The sequence below is a fragment of the Aythya ferina genome, assembly GCF_964211825.1.
Source record: "Aythya ferina genome assembly, chromosome: 3".
NCBI lineage: Eukaryota > Metazoa > Chordata > Aves > Anseriformes > Anatidae > Aythya > Aythya ferina.
In genome coordinates this window covers 102,892,157-102,908,147 of record NC_140298.1, presented here as the reverse complement: position 1 = coordinate 102,908,147, position 15,991 = coordinate 102,892,157, and positions in this window count along the sequence as shown.

Here is a 15,991-nt window from a genome sequence, read left to right as displayed (position 1 = left end):
ACATATATATTGTTTTTTACCTTCTTTATTTCCATGGCATGAAGATGAAATGAATACCTGAAATTCTCTTAACAATTTTGTACACATATTTCACAAAAAATGATTTGCAAAACCATTGATGACACATGTATTCCTCATTATTCTAGTAATACACTATAAATACTGCAGGGCAAAATATCTTAGACCTACAACAAGTATTTGTGGTATTTAACCATCTCATTCCACCATCACAAACCCTTGTTATTGCATTGAAGCTATAAGAAGCTCTATAAAAGCAGGCAGATCCTTGTTAGCAGTAGCAGAATTCATCCAGGATCACTGATGACAACATACCATTCAAATACTGCAATCCTAAAGACTTCCAAAATACTTCCAAAATGGGCTTCTTAACAGTCTGGCTTCTATTTTTCTCACATTCCTCATGCTTGGAAATGTACCCTAGGCATCTAATCAACACGGCATAACTTTTCAGGATATGATTCTTACAGTGGAGGCCAGATTGAAAAGCTTCACCACTGTTCAAACTTCAAGAGTTTCAGGAGGACATTTCAGTAGGTCTTGCTCTTCGTTGTATTATTCACTGAAGGATTTATTTCATTACTTGTCAGCAGTGTAGACAACACACAAATGAGGTGCCACAGAATGAGGAAAGAACCTGCCCTTAAAATGTGTCCAAGCTGAGATCATCTGCTAATAAGCAATCCTGACGTGGTCACCAAGAAATAACTTCAATATCTCTGCTTGGAATTTTTTCTTACTGTTAAATTCTGTGATCTTTCTGTCTAAGAGGATTTGCAGTTAATCAGAAAATAAATTTCAGCTACTGTCCCCAAATCCAGTTTTCCAAAGAAAAGTCACTTCAGTAAAGGTTTGCTTGCACTAATGCTCATGGAGAGTGATACCAGCAGCATATCAGAATGTTTCAAATCTGTTTTCAGGTTACATGTTTGCATCATGTTTAATATGATGCAGATTATGTCCCAGATAAATTTAGATGGTGAAAGGTTCAAAGGAAAACAGTGAAGTTTTAGGAAATTTCTGAATAATATGACCTCAAGTTCAAGGCATCTCTAAGTGACATATTAAGTGTTGGATATGCACTACTGGCTACTGTCAGACAGGATACTAAAAAGAACTTAAATCTCCTTCAGTATCTCCATTGTTATGTTCCATATATCCAGCCTACCTGTCTCAGTGACTTGGACTTGGCAAAATATCTGAAAAAAATGTAAAAAAATTAGTTATGATTCTCTCCACTCCTCTTGCATATACAGTTAGCTGGACACATGAACAGATTTTTTTCATGTATGTTTTCAAAAAAAAACAGGAAATGTTACCAAGTAAAATGTATCACCAGAGAACTAATCACAGGTTATCACCACTCAACTAATCACAAACTTCTATTCTTGTTCTTACTGAAATGGAAACAATCAGGACAAAACATTCCCAAATCCATCTTTGGAGCACTCCAAACAGCAAAGCTAGTACTCAGTATCTATCATGTGTTAAATGTTTAGCTAAAAATGAAAGGAAGAAAAGCTGCTTGTAAATGACTGCCAACTAGCCACCTCTACTGTATGAACAGGTCTCACTTATTTAAACCAACTTAACTATGTGCTGAGACTACTGGAGGGGAGAAAAGAATACTGCCCTTAAACTGCAAAATCACTAGATCTTTCTAAATAATTTACAAAATATAGTGACAGAACTTGCAGATAAAATAATCTAAATCTTTACATGTGGTACATGCAGTCCAGTCATAAGCAACTCATCATCAATAACTGTGTGTGCACAGCAATACAAGCTTACGTAGTTAATTTAGGCAGAGATTTTGACAATTTCAGTGGGGAAGTTTGGAGCTTAAAGCTGTTTTGGAAATGTTTTTTGGTTCTGACTTTTCCGAAAACACTTATTGAAGGACTCACTGCCAGGCCAGACCAGATGTGCATCATCCCACCCAACACTCTCAGAACCATCATATTTTGATCAAAAGGAAGTTAGTATTATAGCTTTCAACAAAATACCAGTACTTATCATTTCATATTATTTCTGATCTGTGGGAGTACTTTTTACAGAATTACAGAATTTTCTAGGTTGGAAGAGACCTCAAGGTCATCGAGTCCAACCTCCAACCTAACGCTAACAGCCCTCCACTAAACCATATCCCTAAGCTCTACATTACAAAAGAAAGCACCAGAGATGAACAAATTGTTGCTGTCTATTGTTCAGATATGGAAAACCCAAGAAACTAAAAAATTATCCCCACAAGATAGGACATACTAAACAATTGTTAACTTTCCAACTTTGGTGCATTCTTCTGTCATTGCCAGGGCCTTGACTATATGAATCTCATTCCACAGAACAATTATTCATTATTTTCTTTCATTTTACAGCTGATTCCCACACATCCACATAGTGAGGCTTTTCCCTCCAGTTCTAAAATTGTCTTTTTATGTGTATAATAGTTAATGAGTTCTCAAATAAAAACACAGGCATATTAAACAAAGAGTTTAACAAACGTTTTTAATTATGGGAACTGTATGTTCTGCACTGAATAACTGTGACCTTCGATTTAGGCTCCTAGAGTCCCCTTACAATAGAAACGTCCCAGCAATGGCAGCAAACAAGGGTCAGCTTTGTGAAAGATCTGTATCAGCAGCTGCTATCAACAAGTCAAGGCAGAATTAAATACAGCAGCTAGAGTTTTAGAGTTGGTCTGACCTTGTACTCCTACTTTCATGGTCCCAGGATAAAAATCTCAGTAATACCAAAATTAAATGAACAACTGGTTCCCTGTAAGTGAGATAGGTTTTTTTTTTTTTTTTATGCAAACAGGTATACAATATCATTTATATACAAATACAATATCATTTAATAGGATGTCACTAACATTTTAATTGGAAGAAAACTCAAACTTCAGAATGATGCAAATTTTAAATTTGTATACATGCATTTATCAAAACTTTGCATCTCGTAATCCTTTCTAAGCTGAAGTTTAGATTTGGTGCATTTTTAATATGTATCAGTGCTCGACAGACAGTGCTATAATGGAAGTGGACATCAATAGTTTGTTTATTATAAGGTGTCCATTTTATTGGATGGAAAAGCTTTATGATTTGCTGATAGTGAGTTACTAATGGGACTGAACCTTCTGGAAGACACAGGAAACCTAATAGACCAAATAGCCTAATAGGGCAAATTCAAATATTTTTAGCTTGAAGTACTTCTAACTGAAGGCTGGGAAAAGTGCTGGTGTGGGAAGGTCAGAAAGTTTGCAGCATATCTTTATTTGACATAGATTTCAATGCAAAAAGGTTATTCCCTCAGAAAAACGAATGCTTCTTGTTCTACCCTGTTTTAGGATAGGATGAAAGCCAGCAGCATGCCAGAGCACAGCTATTTCAGTGCAGATAGCACCCCATACACACAGATGTAGGACCTGGACTTCTGAAGAGCACCAAAGCTTGCAGTGGTGATGGACCTGAGCATGTTCACGGACTCCTGGCATTCACAGAACCAAACATGACACTTCCATGGGAAATACACCAAGCTCCTCTTCCTCCCAGCTGCAATGTTAACTCCTTGTACCCAAGGTCTGGGGGTGGTTAAGCAGTACAGATCCTGCAATGGCCCATCAGTCGGTGTGCTTAAACTCGGAGTTCACCTCAGTGAACATTCCAGAGAATTTCATCTTTGTTTGAAGCTCTGTGCTGACTTCATGTTTAACCCTGAGCAACATTTACTTAACCTCTTTATGACTCAATATCCCTGACTGTAGTATGATTACAATAACACTTTCCCACCTTTAAAGGCTATTGTGCATACAGATCTCTAGGCCATGTGGAATAGTATCCCTGTTATTATAATCATTCTTCAGAGGTGGAAATGTGATATCTCCCACATCTGTGTTATCAAGTATCTTTTGTGGGCATATGTGTTCTATTTAACCTGTGTCCTGAAGCAGCCCTATCATTTGAAGGTGTTTGTCTAAATCAGGCATTTCTTTATTTTAAACTTACAGGTCTGTGGACTTTGATAGTTATTGGTACTTGAAATGCTGGTTGATTCCTGTCCTCAACTCACACTTCACAAAATTATTTTTTGTTAATTAATACATTACTGGCAATAAATACATTTGAGATTTACTGTCTCAAAGTATTGTAAAAAGACATTACATAGAAACATTGTACAGAGTGTAAATGTAAATGATACTTTTGATGATGGGGAAACACATAGGAACAAACCTTAAAGAGTTCCAAATTCCTTCCATTCTCTTTTTGGAAAAAAGAACACTGAGGATGCTCTGCATCATTAGGTAAATCTGAGCATGTTTAGCACCTAAATATAAGTCCTTTAATATGAATCAGACTTAGGTCAGAGGTAGATTGAATGATGACTTTGGGGAAAGGTTTGAAAATTTCCCAAATCTCACAAACAAAATTCATTGTAGAATCAGAACCTTAACTAAATGTCCCAAAGGTGGTAGAACTAAAATGCAGTTAACTTTTCTTTCATAAGCCCATTAGCAAATTCTTTCTCAGCAGTGACAATATTAGGTGAAAGAACTTTCATACTCTTTCAAAAAACAACCAACCAAATAAAAAAATAAATAAATAAAAAAAACAAATAAAAAACAAATAAAATAAATAAATAAATATACAAATAAATAAATAAATAACGGCAGAAGGTAACATCAGTGAATTGACCATCGGTTTTCATCGTGGTGAAATGTTAACAGATGGATTTCTAAAGGTTATGGACAAAGGTTATGATTTAATACATTTTCAGTTATCTAGAAAAAAAAATCAGTAATGAAATAAAAAATGTTCAAATAACCTAAACTATCGTTACATTTGATTTAATCTAGAGGGACCTGTGCAAAACAGTATTGAATCAAGTTGGAAAAATGGTCAATATCATGATAACCATCCATTGATAATCGGAGAGTCTGGTGAAGAAAAATATAGCTATAAATATGTTACATGTATGATCTTTTCTTTAACAATGCTAGTGCTACATAATGTTAAACATACACTACTCAGATTTCTCTTGGAAACTTTGCAGACAATTCACCAAAAATTTCTGCTTGTATGCAACTGAATTCAAAGGAAGCTAATAAATTCTCAAGGTGCATAAGCACTGGGAAAGTAAGTAATATAGAAAATGTCTTTTATATTGTCACTGATGTAGCCCCTAATACATCTTGCTTCAGACTGGTTTCTTATCAGAGAAAACATACTGAAAAAATAGATGAGTTGTGTGAAGTAAGATAAGAACAATTTATTGGTATGGAAAAACAAAAACAAATACAAACACCTCTACTCGAAAGAAAGACTAAAAGATTATTACTTTAGATGGTTAAAGGCGGACGTGATAAAAGTACATGAAATAATAAGAAAGAATTGAGAAAGTAGACTTTAAAGGAAATGGCTCTTTGACACACTAGATGTAAATGATCCTGTGCTTCTACTGATCATTCCCAACAGCAGTGAACAGGAGCTCCATGACTGTTCATAAGAAAAACAAAAGAAAATGACTGAAAACTGAAGTCAAACCATTATTTTCAATAACATATGACACAGATGACTCAGATTTTATAAGCAAAACTCTAAAGAAAGAAACAAGAAGTTAGAAATTGTTCACTTGTCCCCTTAGCCAGCTCTACCCCCCTTGCACTAGGTCATCCAGATATGAAGGTTAATGATAAACCTACTGAATTCTGGATTCCAGGTCTACAAGATAGTATCAGGTACCTGGTAATTATTTTCTGAATATACTTCTTCAAAGAAAAGCTATTACTTTCAGGCCTGTGGGAGCGAATTCCATTCACTTAAAATCATTTACTTTAAGGATAGATTTCTTTCTTGAAGTTTTAACTACAATGAACCTGTAAGGATAATAGTTTGTCTTATTTCTTCAAAGGAAGTGATGTTGAAAGTAGAAAGAACAGAAAATTTTGTTTTACCTCATTAGTATGAAAATCTAATTTCTGCCAAATAAATGAAGAAAATATCATTCTTTTTTTTTTTTTTTTTTTTTTTTTTTACTATACAAACAGGATACAGGAATTTTTAGAATACAAACAAATACTATCAGGAGCATAAACACACATAAAGGTTGTTTTTATTGGAAGAAGTTATCTTAGTAACTTAGTTATTTTAATAAAAAAGCCACATAGTCCTACATCCTAACCAGAACAATGACATGTCCTCATAAACACTGCAAACATTTAAGGTTACGAAGGCGTAAATTGATTTGTTTTAAACTCAGAATTTTTGTTCAAAACCTTGTGCCAAATATCAAAGAAGGTTTAATGGCCATGTTACCTGAAAATGATCATCTATAATGGGAAAAGAGACAACTTGTGTAGCGTCTGTTCTGAGGTAATTTTCTATCCCATTGTCATTAAGTAGAAGATGAATCCTTTAATTATACTTTAAAATTCAGTCATGCTGTTATCTCACTAGTTAATTCAATTAAAATGAACCCTTGTTAATTCAATCAAAAAGAATCAAACCAACTCTTGAACTGTTTTTCTTCCTTGTGTTTTCCTTTTGCGGGAAGGTGGCAGGGATAAAGGGAAGAAGCATGAACACCAGAATGTTTGTCACTGGACCCTGACAAAGCAAAGCTCACTTCCCTTTTTACATATAAAACAGCTTTCTGAAGTAAGGGGCCCTCTGCTTATTCGGTGGCTTTTCCACATGCCCAAAGCTTTGTAAGTTTCCCCTTTGTCTATTTGTAAGCAATGAAGTTATCAGCAAAATTTTAGATATAAGATTAAAAATGGTGATGGGACTGTTGGGTGATTTATTATATATGATGTGCATTTCTGTTTATGCATTCATGAAGGCTATGTCTGCAAGATCTGTAATGCCAGCTTGCACACACTGCACAAATATGAATAAATGAATAATTGTTTTGATAATATTAAACAGCATGTGTGATGTCGCAGAGCAACATCTGTTATTAACAGTATAAACAAAAGGAGTTTTTACTGATTGCATGTCATTCTGCATAGGGGAACAATGTAATACGTCCAATTTGGTAACTCTTTGCAGACAGCAGGAGGGACAGTGTAGGCCTGCTGTGAAAAACACGAACAAGATCAGAGCAACAGCTCTCTTTCAAATGTGGAAAGTAAAAAATTTCTCTAAAGACACTAAAGAAGGAAAGTGTAAACTGTACACAGAATTGCTCAATTTCATAGAAACAATTTCCGCTTTTGAATGTTATCATCTTACTTTTACTTGTCCCTCATGTCTTAGAGAGAGCTGAATAGAAGTAACTGAATACTTTGTGACATGCGGAATCGGAATACTCTTAAGGACCATCTCAAATTATTACCACGTAGTCAAAATATCCCTTATCACATCAGGAAACCAGAAAAAAAAAAAAAAAAAAAAAAAAAAAAAAGTATTTCCTGTTCTAAACCTATTAATAGATCTTGATTCAAGAAATGATACTGTATACTGGGGATTACACAAAAATGCAGAGAACTAGGGTGTAATTTGGACAATACAATTGAGCTGAGATAGTTTATCATTGCTGCTTATGATATGACTCACCATCCCCATTAGCAATTGGCTGTAGGTTCCTTCACCCTCCTTCATGCAATTACAGGTGCTTTTATGGTCCTGAGATGAGCTATTTCAAGACACTAAACCAAGAAAGAGTCATCTCTAACATTATTCCCTTTAATGGTTTCATAAATAGCTCAGATGTATGATTAGAAGGTGTTTTGAGTAATTTTGCAGATGATTCTAAATTGGGGGGAGATATTGACTCTGTTGAGGGTAGAGAGGTCTTGCAGAGAGATCTTGACAAATTGGAGAGCAGGGCAATCAACAATATGAAGTTTAACATGAGTAAGTGCCAGATTCTGCACCTGGGAAAGGGAAACCCTGGCTATATGTAGAGATGAGTGTGGCCTCACCTTGAGTACTGTGTACAGTTTTGGGTGCCACTATATAAGGACATTAAACTATTAGAGTGTCCAAAGGTGGGCTATGAAGATGGTGATGGGTGCAGAGATGAAGATGTAAGGAGCAGCTGAAGTCACTTGGTTTGTTCAGCCCAGAGAGGAGGAGACTGAGGGGAGGCCTCATGGCAGCCTGCAGCTCCCTCATGAGCAGAGTGGATAGGCAGTCACTTAGCTCTGCTCTCTGCGGACAGTGACAGGACCCGAAGGAATGGCGTGGAGCTGGGACAGAGAAGGGTCAGGCTGGAACCTTTTTTATTGGGAAAAACTTCTTCACTGAGAGGGTACAGTGGTTTTACCCAGCTGGGTAGCTGAACTACACCACAGTCACACTCTCACTCCTATTCCTCAAAGAAAAAGGGGAAGAATATACAATGGAAAAGGCTCAGGGATTCAATTGAGAATGAGGAGAACACTCACCAATTATCATCACAGGCAAAACAGACTCAGCATAGGAAGATTGATGTAATTCATTGCCCATCACTAACAGAATAGAACAGTGAGAAACTAAAAGCAAACTAAAAACACCTTCCCCCATCCACCCTATTCTACCTCCTCCCCCTGAGTAGTGCAGGGGAATGGGAAATGGGGGCTGCGGTCAGTCCCTAATGCTTCATCTCCTCCACTTCTTCACGGTCACTTTCTGCCCCTGCTCCATGTGCTACCCTGCTCCTCCCTGATACTAATCCCTTGCCATGTAAACTTAATACAGAAGGTGGCTGGGCACTGGAAGAGGCTCCCCAGGGAAATGATCAGAGCAATGAGCTTACCAGAGTTCAAGAAGCATTTGGACAATGTACTCAGACATAGGGTCTGATTTTTGGGTCGTCCTGTGGAGACACAGAAGTTGAAATTAAAGATCCTTGAGGATCCCTTCCAACTCAGGATATTCTAGAATTCTATGATTCTGTAATTACTTATATGCTGTTTAGTAACCCTGAACCACTTTTTTATGGCGTTGAAGAAATACAAGAGTCCTTACAAGGGAAGGCAAAGGAGCATGAAGATGAAGTTGCTTCTTTGGGATGCTGCTTAATATATGATGAATTATATCATAAAATTATAATTTCAGTCAATCAAAATGACTTATAAATAAGTATATATCAGTGTTTGTCTGTACACTTCCTCCTTGCTTTTGCTGAATTCTCTCACTTTTCTTTCTGTTTTTCATTACTTATTTCCAGTTATTGAATATACGGAAGCTTTTGGGTGTCCCTGAAAGAAACACCATTCTGAATACATACCTGAATTCTTCATTTAGCACAACCCATATGCAGTTTCTTCACTTTACATGATTTATTTACAGCACTGACAAAATTTTGTGTCACATGGTATAACCAAGATAGGCAAAACAGCTAAGAGCATGCATTAGTCTAGTTCATCAGAAAACAAAACAAAACAAAACAAAAAACACAACCTTGAGCATAGCTACTTATAAAGAGAAAGCCCAAGATACATCTGGACCAAGAATCAGGAAAGCGTATGGGAAACATGTGTGTCTCACTTCAGTAGGCTTTCCCCTACTCTTGTAATGTAGGCAATCCCAGAGGGTACTTAAACAATTCTTGTGGTTTTCTTTTCCTGGTGTTTCAGTGGGAAAATCTAATAAATAATTTCAACAGTTTTGGTTATGAGAAGCCAACTTTCATATTTACTGCATGGTTTAGTTTAACTGATGTTGACTGGCAGATTGGCTCAGCAATGATGTATTCAATATCTGCAATAGACCCTGGTGTGGTAGATGTGAAGTGACAGTGAAGCACTGCCCTAGTCTTACACAGCTTTATTTCAGGGACTTATTAACATTGGAAAGTATTGTCTTGTATCCAGCCATGCACCAGAGACTTTTTTTTTTTTTTTTTTAAACATAAACAAGGACAATCATGCATCCTCCAACTAGCATTATCTGTCACTAATCAAACTGATGAAATTGTCTTTAGGTCTTGGTCTATAGGTCCAAGGTCCATAGGTCTTTGTCCTCTGTCTATACATATAGGAAGAACAACCATGGGTAGAGAGGCTATTCTATTTAGGTATCCCAGTTACTAGATCTCTAAGCCCATGATGTATTTTATATCATGCACAGAATGAAGTCTCCTTCCTAAATTAAGTACATTGAATCTTCACATTTCACTTTCTGAGACATTACAGTGGAGCATCAAATCAAAAGCATCAGTGTACTTGGGAAAAAGAGTACAGCTCCATGAAAGCAGGGGACTTCACCTTCTCTGATATGGCCAGCATCGACTCACTTTACTTCCTGCATAGTGTCACAAGAGCTCTGTTCATTTCATCACACCTCGTAATGATACAAATTTGGAGTCTCATTCCTGAGCCTGCCTTCTTTAGACTACAGTCATGAAATGGGCTTTCAGACAGACAGTGTATGTAAGACTACAAGTAAATGACTATCTTCTCTTGATGTGTACATATCTTTATTTTCATTCAAATGTCTTTCTTTTATTATTATTATTAATAATAATAATTTAAAACATTCATAGAAATGTAAATCTCCTTTTCAAATGTTCCATGTATAATAAAAAATTGCCAAATTTTCACTTCTGAACAAAGCAAAAATGTAGTACATTTGAAACGTCAATCTTTTGTCTTTTCATTTAACTTGTCAATCATTGTGTATAAAACTGAAAGCATCACATTGAGCTCATGAAATCTATGTAAAGGGGTGTGTGTGTGTTTTTCTAGTGAGAAATATGAGAGTTGTAATGAACTGGCAAATATGAATGTTGCATAGATATCTGAATGTGAATGCCTTTTATTATTCATTCCTGATGAGCTACAGTGGTTTCTAGGGAAAGTTACAGGATATTTTCATGGATATTCCAGTATAGTAAACACAGCCATTAAAAGATTTAATAATCCCAGAGATGGATGCTGTAAATAGCTATCAAAGTAGTATTTAACATGAATAATCAACAAATTTCTGAAAACTTCCTAGGACAGATATCATTAAATGCTTTTATTTACTACTTAATCCAGTATTCAGTGCAGAAATGACAGGCCAAACTACCTTCAGAAAGCATACACCAAGCAGGGCTGGACCTGCAACCTGATTCTTGAAACAAATCCAAAAACATATGAAAGAAAGGTGGGAGTGAAAGAGGGTTGTCTGTTATTTTGTAAGCAATTAAGACCTGTCTTTACGTGATTCCAAGAGGAAAGAACAGTGAAATTTTACTGTCAATCAGAATTAAGTTAGTATGTACCATAGGATGACTATTAAATAATCACAGGCGGTTTTCATTCTAATCTTGTGTACAGATTGCTAATACCTCCTTCCCTCTCAAAGTTTCAGTAATGAAAATAATACCCTGCTCTTCAAGGACAACACATCTATGTTAAATACTAAAAGTAAATACTTCACATAACAACAAAGAAACAAGCAAAAATCGTGTAAAATTGTATCTTGTACTGGAGTAATCCATAAGAAAATCAATGGCTAGAGAAGAAACATGGAAGGCTGCTTCTCACCATACTTCAGTCATTTCATATCAAATAAAAACAACATCTGAAGGAGATCTTAAAATCTCTTCAGATACCTGGGAGAGAAATTATGTGTAACACTAACAGGCATATCAAACTGTACAGCTCAAATTTCAGAATTTCATTTCTACCCCCCAAAGGAGGGTTTTGATGCAACTCTTATGGACCTCAGAGAAAATGTATCAAGACTGGTGTAAGAATTTTATGAGAGGGAAAAAAAAAAAAAAAAAGACACTCTAAACACTTCAGTTGTGACTGTACCCAGAATATGTAGGCCTTTCAAAGGGCCTTAGGGGCTTGAAGGTATTGAAAAGACAAGAAAGACAGTGTGATTAATTTTACTCTGCTTTCAGAACAAGGAAAACCACAGCAAAAGACTGCAGGATAATGGAGCAACTCCAAAGGCTTGTGTTCTTGAGCTGATTCTGGGATTTATTTACTTAACAGTAAAGACCTCCTTAAAAAAATAAAGCATAAAAAAGTAATTTTTGTATCAGCAGCTTCCACATGAATCAGATCACAATCCTGTAACTCCTTTGGTAAATTGAGCTAATGGCAAAATGAAATGACTGAGAGGTTACAGCCCATTCAGTTCATAAACAATTTTTTGCACCTTTATCTCAGAAAAGCAATCATGCCTGAGGCAGAAAAGGTCACTAGAAAGTTCAAAATGGTTATTCTTCAAGTGTCACACTGTTCCATCTTAGTGGTCTACACTCCTAATATCAATTACAGAGAGCTCTTTTGGTTTGTTGCTGGGGTGGTTAAAGTCATGTATGTTACTGTCAAAATTTCTTAACAATTCAATGGTTTGCTGAATGTGACTGACATGATTTCTGCTGGTTAAGCAGCAGCAAAGTGAAGTTTATTTAGAAGCAGTGAAGTGCAGGGACCCAGAAAGCTATTGCTTTCAAGGACGTATAATCAAGGACTAATGGTAACAGGACTATTTTAACAATAGAATTGGTTAACCATAGAATAGGTTGGAAAAGACCTTCAAAATCATCTGGTCCAACCATACCCCTACCACCAATATCATTAGACCATGTCCTAAGCACAACGTCCAACCTTTCCTTAAACACCCCCAGGAACAGTGATACTACCACCTCCCTGGGCAATCCGTTCCAATGTCTGACTGGTGCATTTTTTGGTCCAAATGTCACTGATCAAATATTGCTTTTTGCACTGAATCTGCTTTTAGTATTAATCATTCTCAGAGCAGAAGAGCTCAAAACAACTTGAAGCTTACAGCATTATGGTTAAATTGTCTGAAAGGATGATTATAACCATAGCACACCAATTGTGAAAATCAAACTTAATGGTGGCCTGAAATACACATCCCTAACAATCTATTCCAGTCCTCAATGATCTATTGAACACGTGGAACACATGGTCCAGCTTGCCTTCTTGCCCTTCTGCAGATTTTGGACCTCGTCCATATTTTATAGTCCCTGATCATCTATTTCTGATAATGAACGCATCCCTACAACTTCCTTTCCTCTTTCTTCTACTGCCTCTGTAAGACTGCTTATAGAAAAACTTGGGAAGGTACTGTTTCTGACGAGAATCATGAATAAAAGTGCAACTTTTATCACTATTTTGCGGATAAAAGAAGGATCATTACAAGATTAGTGGAGAGAAATCATTTGGTGGTCAGAGGAGTGACTTCTATCTATGACTCCTAGAAATCCAGTGAGTATCAGGGATTCTCTTCACTTAGAAATAGCATCTAAATATTTTTTTTTAGTATCATGAACTCCCAAAGGGTATCTCCCTGTTTCCTGATATCAGGACTCCAAATAAGTTGGGTTACTAGAAATGTGCTTTTTGGTGTTACTAGAAAGGACAATTTAAGACAATTCCACTGAGCATTTTCCTCTTCTGGCATGAAGGCATTAAGGAAAAATGGCAGGTATCCTCTGATGCACTCATTTCTGTGTCAATATATATTTCTGTGGAAGAAGCACATTCATAGCGTGATCTCTCTGTGGACTACCATGAAAAAGAGAATGTTTTGACATCTGAGATGAGTCATGGAAAAGAAAAAATGATTTGTTTTCACTAGGTTCTCATAGCCAAGGGGTTACTGGAGTGCTGAGGCAATTCTCATATTTTTAATTTTAATGAGCTAAGTTGGTGCTTAAATATTTTCTCTATTGTTGTTGGATTTGACTAAGCAACTCTGTAGTCATACATTGGGTAAAAAAAAAAGGTAGCTTAAGAAAAAACTTACATTCCACATTAGCTAGTAGGAATAATATTAAAAAAAAAAAAAAAAAAAAAAAAAAAAAAAAAAAAGGAATAAATGAAAACATTATTTGTGAAATCAAGCACAAACTCACCCAGAAGGTACTTTCAGCATACAATATCTGCAGAGCCTTACAATTTTTCTCAGATAAACTATCAAATGCAAAAATACAGTGCAATTATTTCTGTACAGAGTTTGAGAAATGTATTTGGTCCACTATTACCTAAAAAAGTTTTAAAGCAATTTCACTGACATAAATGACCGTGACCCAATTTGCATAAAAGAGAAGGAAACCAGGAGTTGTTATGGCAGCAAAGAGTAGTGACATGGTTGCAAACCTTTCTTCGATCCTATGTTAATTAAATGTACCACAGTGTGTGAAGTAGCTCTCAGCAAACTCATATTTTAAAATTCTTGAGTGTAATTGAAAAATTCACTGCAAAGAATGCAAACGACTGCTGGACAGATCAAAGAGCATATGAAGAGTTATTTAACAGGTTTGCTAATGGAAAGATAATGGCTTTTATGAGGATGATGGAACAAAAATAAAGCAGCAGACCTGAGGATAAATTAAAAGACGGAAAAAGGCCTTGTAAAATGAAGCAGTAACACAAATCCATTAGCTGTAAACACTGGATAATATTAATCCAGTAAATGGTACTCCACTTCCATTTTGTGCATCATCTTGGGTGAAAGGTGGTAGCTTGTAGCAGAAAATAGGTGCTCTTTTGCTTTAATGGTCTTGAATAAGGCTGTTGGCCATATTGACAGCTGTGCTGAGTAGCAGCTGGTAGCTAGGCAAAGTTGTTTAATGTTTATAACAATGAAGAATAGATTTTTATAGTTTAGAACTAAAAGCTTTTTGGAAAGTACCTAGAATAAATATTTTAAAAGCTTGGAAAAACATTATTTCAAAGCTTTTTTTTTTTTTTTTTTTTTTTTTCCTGCAACACATTATGCTCAGAATCATTTAGTAAGGTAAGGAAAGGTGAAATCCTTTCATTACATTAAATAGTTATATCAAATGAGGGAAAGATATAGATGGATGTAGAGCCCAGGTGTCTTCAGTAGGAATCAGTGGACCAAATCAATGTTTTGCGAAATGTTTAATAAAAGACCTTACTGAAGGCAGTGGAGTTCCATTACTTTGCTGTAAATTTTCATGGAATCTGGATTTCTCTCTTCACACCATTAAATGAATCTCAGGAAATTACCCTCTCTCTCTTCCTCTTTATCTATCAGCTGCATTCTCACTTGGATGTGATATTTTGCTAGGATGAGAACAACAGAAACTTGTGAGTGGGGAAAGACTGATAAACAACTGTTCTGACTCTTTGGTAAATTAATTAATTTATTATGTGAGGCTGGTAGTGTGCTATTTCTGAGATAAGTTTGAATTTAATACAGGAGTAGAAATATATATGTATATAATAATAATTTACCAGTAGCAAGTTAATTACACTTATCAAGTAGATCACTGTTAGGCACACTGATCAGTTTGGCTTTTTCAACAAAAAATCCCTATTAATTCTGGGTCAAAGAAGGACTTAAACATGCAACATTTCACTTGAGTCCCATCATGTAGATAGTGCATAATCAGCTCTAAGAACCTGCTGTGTTCTTTCAATTTTTGAAACACCTACAACTTGTCACACACCTGGAGTTTATTTTTATAGCTATCTACTATTGTCAGTACTTTACCTAGTCAAAAACTAAGCCTGTGAAGGAAGCAAAAGGTAACCCATTTTGAGTATTGTCCTCTGTAACACTGCCAAGAAACAAATTGAAGTACTGCAAAACCCAAGAAAAGCTTTCTGTTATTTCTCTTGTGGAGGTGTGTCTCATTGACCCAGCTCATACAAGGTTCTGAGAGGAAAGGGATGGGGCCCTGAGGAGTCCCATTATCTACAGTGTTTGGTAAGATATTGGATGTATCACTGCAACTGACAGACACACCAACTACTTGGAGCATTAGAAATTCCTGTCCTCTCTTTTTCAAAGGCCTATTTAAACAGACAAGTTGCCCACACATAGGCTGGCAGAAAGTCTCTATCATTCCAGCCAAGAAGTGCAGTAACTGGGTGGAATGGCCACCGTGTTTCTGCCACACAGTGGAATCATAACATTTTATCCAATTAGGAGCTTATTTTAGAAGTCTGGTCCCCATTACTGCTCAATTAATTAATTGAAAGAACTATATAGATTCACACAAGGTGTATCTTAATTATTGCTTAATATTGCTATTGAATGATCTGCCTTAT